Source organism: Oncorhynchus clarkii, chromosome 7 (assembly GCF_045791955.1).
Source record: "Oncorhynchus clarkii lewisi isolate Uvic-CL-2024 chromosome 7, UVic_Ocla_1.0, whole genome shotgun sequence".
NCBI classification, from domain to species: domain Eukaryota; kingdom Metazoa; phylum Chordata; class Actinopteri; order Salmoniformes; family Salmonidae; genus Oncorhynchus; species Oncorhynchus clarkii.
In genome coordinates this window covers 59,988,173-59,995,413 of record NC_092153.1, presented here as the reverse complement: position 1 = coordinate 59,995,413, position 7,241 = coordinate 59,988,173, and the positions used below count along the sequence as shown (strand labels likewise).

The 7,241-nt window shown below is 41.0% G+C and overlaps 1 long non-coding RNA gene across 1 annotated transcript; it reads right to left on the bottom strand.

Moving 5' to 3' along the window:
- Window positions 1–2,370: 2,370 nt before the first annotated feature.
- LOC139414364 (uncharacterized) lies at window positions 2,371–6,576 on the bottom strand. Its single transcript, XR_011634874.1, has 4 exons — window positions 6,124–6,576; window positions 5,879–5,965; window positions 2,838–2,948; window positions 2,371–2,626 (listed from the first exon to the last, which is right to left on the bottom strand). It is a non-coding gene; the product is annotated as an uncharacterized lncRNA (long non-coding RNA).
- Between the last annotated feature and the right edge of the window lie 665 nt (window positions 6,577–7,241).

The following is a 7,241-nucleotide window of genomic DNA, read 5'->3' as shown; positions in this document are numbered from 1 at the left end:
ACTGCAGACCACGTGTATGGAGTCATGTGGGTGAGCGGTTTGCTGATGTCAACGTTGTGAACAGAGTGCCCCATGGTGGCGGTGGGGTTATGGTATGGGCAGGCATAAGCTACGGACAATGAACACAATTGCACTTTATCGATGGCAATTTGAATGGCCAACAGATGCATCTGTATTCCCAGTCATTCAAAATCCATAGATTAGGGCCCAATGAATTTATTTCAATTGACTGATTTCATCATATGAACTGTAACTCTATAAAATCTTTGAAATTGTTGCATGTTGCATTTATATTTTTGTTCAGTATAATAATAAAAAAAACTGCTACAGTCATGTCTGCCAAAGCACTACAGTAAATACTACACTACAGTGAATACTATAGTATATACATACAGTTATACTATAGTATTTTTTCATGTGGGCCTCTGCTAGGATAATCTCACACAAACTATTATTTTTGTAAATGTAATTTGTGAGGTATTTTTGACAGCTCCTCTTTGTCCTCTGAAGGTAATGCACCAAACCCTAGATCTACAGTGTACAGAAGCATGCCAAACAACCATGGAAGCGAGCTAATTTACAGCCTCTCAAGCTGGTGGTATAGCTATTAAGCTAATTTAACACATTTTTTATTAAACCACAACTGTAATATCACATTGAAATAGAAGGCTTACCATAAAGGACACTTTCAATCATCAAACAATCAATGGTCCTCAAAGAGGCATGGCCACATAGTGTGTCCATATTTGTCTCTCAAAATGCCTTACTGCAGTTGTTTTTTAAATGGATAGCTGGTAATTGCTTTAGCCCTTTCATTACCCCCCCCCCCCCCCATAGCATCCTACCTGTCACTATCAATCCCTCTGTTCAAATATCCCCTGCCTTCCTTTTTGGGTGTGTCTAACTATTTGTATCCCTCCATCAAACTCTGCTGTCCCTCCTGTCAATCTCCATGCATTCCACAGCAGAGCCCCCCAACCATCCTCTCACCCACCCCGGTTCCAGCCCCAGCCACCCTATCACCCTAACCCTGGTCCCAGCACCAACCATACTCTCACCCTAACCCTAACCCTGGTCCCAGCCCCAACCACTCTCACCCTCACTCTAGCTATTTGACAATTCAGGTATTGATTGGTGTGAACCACAATGTGCGGTCAGCAAGCTAAGTCATGTAGAAGTAAAGGGCAGGGATGATCTATAAAGGACGATCAAATGTGTCAGAGTGAGACAGATGTGATGTAAGCATTTGGCCCCTCCTGCACCAACATGCGCTTTGTGCCTTCACCCTAACAGGGATTAGGTGACCCACCCTCCAACATCAATCCCATGGCTAATGTGTGTGGTGGTGGGGATGAGAGGGGGTTCTGAGGAGGTTAAAGTCTGTGTGTGTGGGGTAGGTGGGGTATAGCAAAACAGAATATATAGTGACAATTTTAGAAAAAACAAAATTCGGAGACAGACTATCCCAATTTAACCCCTGATAAGTCTCCAGATGATGTTAATATGCTCCCTAATCCATTTTGTAGGTGTGTGGCAATTATCCACCATATGTGTGGGATAGTGGACCCATCATGCATAGGCCCTGAGGATGAGTAGGTCACCCACTCAAGGGTAGAAGAGTCTCGTTGAATTCAATAATCCAACAATTTCTCTTTCCCAACACAAAGGCTTAAGGCCTGCATACTCTTGAAAGGGTTCCCTAATTCATCTTCTTAATATATATTTGTTCATATATCGGGTATTTTTCCACTGTACGTAGAGACACATACTCATTATGTTTCAAAGCAGACTGAATATACAAATCAAAGTTCTACATAAAGCTGTTGTTTAGAAAACTCATGAGTTCCTAGAGTACCTGGCCCATCTGCCAGTCTGTGGAAAAATGAATTGCCCCATTTGGCCACTCATTTGGGGATAGCTAGTCTGACAATGTCATTACCCTTCTCTGTCCTAGACATTCCCAATCCTGTTGAATTCACATCCACTTCGGACAAAAACTTCAGTGTTTGTCTATTCACATCTTTCTATGTCATGAAAGGATGAAGGGTCAGAAGAAGTAGGGGGTGACCCAATGCCCTCTTAGACACGATCACACCCATTAAAGATTACCTACTAGTGCATGTTTCATTTTTCTCAGTGAAGTACAAGATCACAGGATAACCTCTCACTCACACGCCCAGCAGTATCAGAGAGGAAAGTGGTAGACAGGAAATAACACAACAGTGACATTTAGTGGTTGTCACTATACTACTATTTCACTCTGGGAATTTTAAATGTTCTACTATTTCAACCTTTTTGATTATATTTTATTAGAACAATGACACATTGCAAAACTAATGAAAAAGATTACAAACAGGAGGGGATCAAAGTAGGTAATCTGTAAGGAATTGTAAATTACTTCACCAGCATTACATTGTAAATAATCAAACATTAAAAAGTCAGCGGCAGTTACAAATCAGTCAGTGTGTTAATCAAACATCTCCCAGGATGGGTCTGCTGTCTTTCCCTTTTCTGCTCCCCCTCTCCGATATCCCTTCTTTACTAGATAGGTCCTCTTCAGATTCGCTTCTCACTGGCTGGGCTAGTGCATAAACCCTCCTCTTTCTGATAACAGGGACAGTTTGAGCTGTTTCAGAGGGAAAAATACTATTAGCTTCTGTGAATTGAGCTGTCCTTGCTGATCACATGACCAAGATGATAAAGTAAGAACTTTAAAAAACATGCATAGACATAACCACACTTCTGTGTATTGTAAGAGGGACCACTTTTCAAACAGGGCACTAGGAGGTGTCTACTCATCGAGAGGAATGTACCCAGGGGTTCTGAGGGTTCATTACCCAGGGGGGATGGTTGTGTTCTGCGCTGTGTAGGACTAGCTGTCCATGGATCCTCCTCCAGATTATGGGGGATCCCCCAGCTCTGCACTGGGGTGGATGGAACTGCAAAGTCTGTAATTTTAAGTGTGTCCACAAAGTCACCAAGGACCTCACAACTCACTGTTGCCACACCCTTTAGCCTACCCTAGCAAATGGAACTTCAGTAGCCTACAGCTTGTGCGCTTATAATAAGGCAGAGGGCCGTGTAGGCCTGCTTTTGCACAGTATTAAATAGACTAAGATGTGGGCTCATAGTGGAAGTGTACTTTATTTCAGGGTGTTTTCACCATACTAATGAAGCTTCATTGAAATCCTGTCTAGGAGATGGGCAACAAGTCTCAAAATGCAAGCCTTTAGACCAGTGTGGTGTTAAAATAACCCTGTGCGAGGGTCCAATCCGAAGGGGAATCGAACTCAATATACTTTAAAATGACGAAAACCAAATCAAAACTGTGTAGAAATGATAATGGACCTACATTTATACAATTTCAAGACTCCTGTCTAGCTCGCTAATAAATCACTGAAATGAAAGCTAGACAGTCAGTTCGCAAATATAAAAACTAATATAAAGTGTGGCCCTCTGGACCACTGGTGTAGCACACAACCCTGCAGCCCACACAAGGCAGGGGGTCCACGCACTTTGGGGGCCTCCAACCCTTAAAAAGGTCAAGCCCCCCAGATAGCAGATGAACACAAACATTTTATAATTACAGGAAATTAGCTTTAAACTGCTAAATGTTCTCTCAGCCTCATGGCAAAATGTGCAGAACAGCAGGAAATTAGCTCAGAGATTCTTGAAAGTTAGGACAATCCTTGTCCGGCAAGGAAACTTGATATAGATATAAAAAACATAAAATGTGCATTTAGGGGAATATTATAAGGGAAAATATTTGTTTTTGGAATTCTCAATATTATTCATTTTCATGTCGGCTCTATGCCTGTAAATGCCCTTGTCCGGAGCAAAGGATCCAGATTTCATTCTCTCCAAAAAAGTGTTTTAAATGATAAAAACTGCCAATAAGGGGATATTAACTGAAAAATGACATTATGTAGTTTCTTGCAATAGCTCTCTGGGATTTTAAAGAATATTTCTTAAGACTGATCCCTAAAAGAAGTGTCTGGAGATTTGGTCAACTCCATCAGATTTGCCTAAAATTCTAAATTAACCAAGAATGAGCAGGGTCAGCTATACCATAAGGACTGTCACACTGGTATAAAGGATTTGGAGACAGGCACAGGAATACACAAAAGGGTTTTTTAATACACCCAAAACAAACATGTAAACAAAACACCCAAACAAAAGAGCGAGGGTAAACCTCGTTGAGTGACGATACCCGTAATACACAATATATAACTCTGCACCACCACATAGGTACTCACACAACCAACAGACATGGGAACAATAACCGACAAAGACAGAGGGCACATATAACATACTAATCAGGGGAAATGGGAACCAGGTGTGTGTAATCAGACAAGACAGTCCGGGGTTGATGATAATGAATCCCGTTCAGTGAAGCCTAGAAAGCCGGTGACGTAGACCTCTGGAACTGGTGAACAGAATGAGCAGCAGTACCGGGGGGATCCGTGACAAACACCCCAACGTCCTCATTACATGTAGTGAAACAAGACCACTCATGGTCTGTAATGTTCTCTACTTTTGATAGATTTAAAACAAACAATATATCGGAATCCCCACTGTAACAACCATAAACTGTCAACCCATCAGCCTAATATTTTAAGATATAATTATTTATTTTTCAAATATGCAACTATTGAAAAACAAAATTGCTCCTGTATAAACCACTTGAATGAAGAACAAAAAGCAAATTGTCAACACTGTAAAAGAAACTAAGATTTTTGTCTAACGTCAACTCCTTCATGGTGTTGAAAGATCTGATAACAACCATTATTTTATTGGGGATTTTCAAATGAATAATTTTTCATATTTAAAAAAAATGTTGTACTTAACTTTTATTTTTAGTATCTGTTGTCAGATGTCAACTCCGTCACCGATGGAGTCAAAGTATTGAGTGTGCTTGACCTAAGGGATGTTTGCTTGATTTATTTAAATCTAGAAAAAGAACGTCAAAATGCTAACGAAAATAGCCCTGGAGCATTTAATAGTGCTATATAAAAAAATAATTAAAAGACGTTTGGAGTTGTGCATTACATATTTGAATAATCTAAATGTTAGAATTAAACTATCAATGCCATTAAACACGTGTTGGACAATAATTGTACAAATGAAATGCTTTTATGGTGTCTGACAGAGTTGACAAATCTAGTTAGATTATATTATATATTTTTTATTACATGGTGTGAATATGTCATAATATATACAATATATACAATTATTTGTTAATATTATGACAAATATATATTTGTTTTACCCCCTTTTCGTGGTATCCAATTGTTAGTAATTACTATCTTGTCTCATCACTACAACTCCCGCACGGGCTCGGGAGAGACGAAGGTCATGCGTCCTCCGAAACACAGCCCAACCAAGCCGCACTACTTCTTAACACAGCGCGCACTGCGCCCGGCCCGCCACAGGAGTCGCTGGTGCGCGATGAGACAAGGATATCCCTACCGGCCAAGCCCTCCCTAACCCGGACGACGCTAGGCCAATTATGCGTCGCCCCACGGACCTCCCGGTCACGGCCGGATGCGACAGAGCCTGGGCGCGAACCCAGAGTCTCTGGTGGCACAGCTAGCGCTGCGATGCAGTCACCCGCTTTATGACAAATATTTGTGGGAAAAAAGTTGCGATTGTCCAATCGTTCAAGAACCCCTGAGCTCTAAAACAGCAACATTATCCATCAATAATACTGCGCATTTTTCTCTCTGCCCATTTAAGAAAAAATAAAGATCCTTGCTCGAACCTTGTGGGGGTCACGCGAAACTGTGCTACACCCCTGCTTTAGACATTGTAATGTGAAATAAAGCAGGCCAGTTGAGCTGATGACAGTGCAGTGTGCATCAGTAATTCCATCACTTACTGCTGAGTGGAGAGCTTTGGGTGCTGACTGATCCAGTGACATAAGGAGACCGCGGTACTCCCTGGTCTGTTGTGCTCCTCGCGGGACCTGCAGTATAGTTAAAATATTCTCACTCGTTAAACATAGCAGGCAGCACTGTGTATATGTAACGTTTCTTACTATAGCAACATATAAAAACATATTTGCTATAGCTACTCACAAGGAGAACATACAACATTAACCTGTCTTGCTATCTCATCACTTACCAGATGAGGTCGCTAGGCCCATTTCAAACCACTCCAGACCAGCGCTGGTCTCTGTGATGTCGGGTACTTGAGGAGACGGTGACTCAGGGCTAGGATAAGAAATTCTCGTTGCGAATTCTCGGTTGAGGTTTTGATAAGGCGTGTCGTCATTTCGCAATAAAACACCTCGTATTAAAGGCATTGAGTCCATAGCTAACTAAATAAGATGAACTTGGGCTAGTCCTAAAGTGAACAACCTGCGCGCAGGACGGCTGGTAACTATTCTGTGTAGGGACGATATTAGCTAGCTATGTTAACTGGCTAACTTGTTAGCTAGCTATTTCTTGCATCTTCTGCGCCAAACGTTGTTTAAACGCGGTCTATCTTGCTACTAGCGGTTGATTAGTGTGAGAACAACTTAAAGGCCATGTTTCAAATAAATAAATTAGACAATAATATAAATAAAACATACACCCCTTGCAAATTCCTGCTAGATTTAAAAAAAAAAAAAAAAAAAAAGTGAAGCACATGCTCTAGTAAGTAAACGCCCCCTCAAGTGTATGACGCAGCCGGTGCTTTTGCCAGCACCTACACCTTTCCTGTGAAGTTCGTTAAGGTGAAGACGCTGGTTCTACAAACAAGTAGATAGTTATTACTCCATGGCCTGAAGTACTGGAATAAAACAAAAATGATCTGCTTCAAGGTAATTGTCTCTTTTATATGCATACATGATTTTTGTTGGTGAAAGGCATGCACTTGGCATTGCTAGCTGGCTTCTGATTTATCCATCCTAATTTACTATCTAACAACTGACAAATTGTGTCAGGCAGATGCATGGGGAAAACGAATAGCTATAATTGCAGTGGTGGAAAAGGTACCCAATTGTCATATTTGAGTAAAAGTAAAGGTACCTTAATAGAAAATTACTCAAGTAAAAGTCACCCAGTAAAATTCTACTTGAGTTAAAGTTTTTGGTTTTAAATATACTTAAGTATCAAAAGTAAATGTGGCCTCCCGAGTGGCGCAGCGGTCTAACATGCTTACCTGACCTCACGCACATCATCATGTGCATGTTGATTTTTGTCCCCCCACATCAGAGACGATCAGGACACACAGTTTGAAATATCAAAACAAACTCT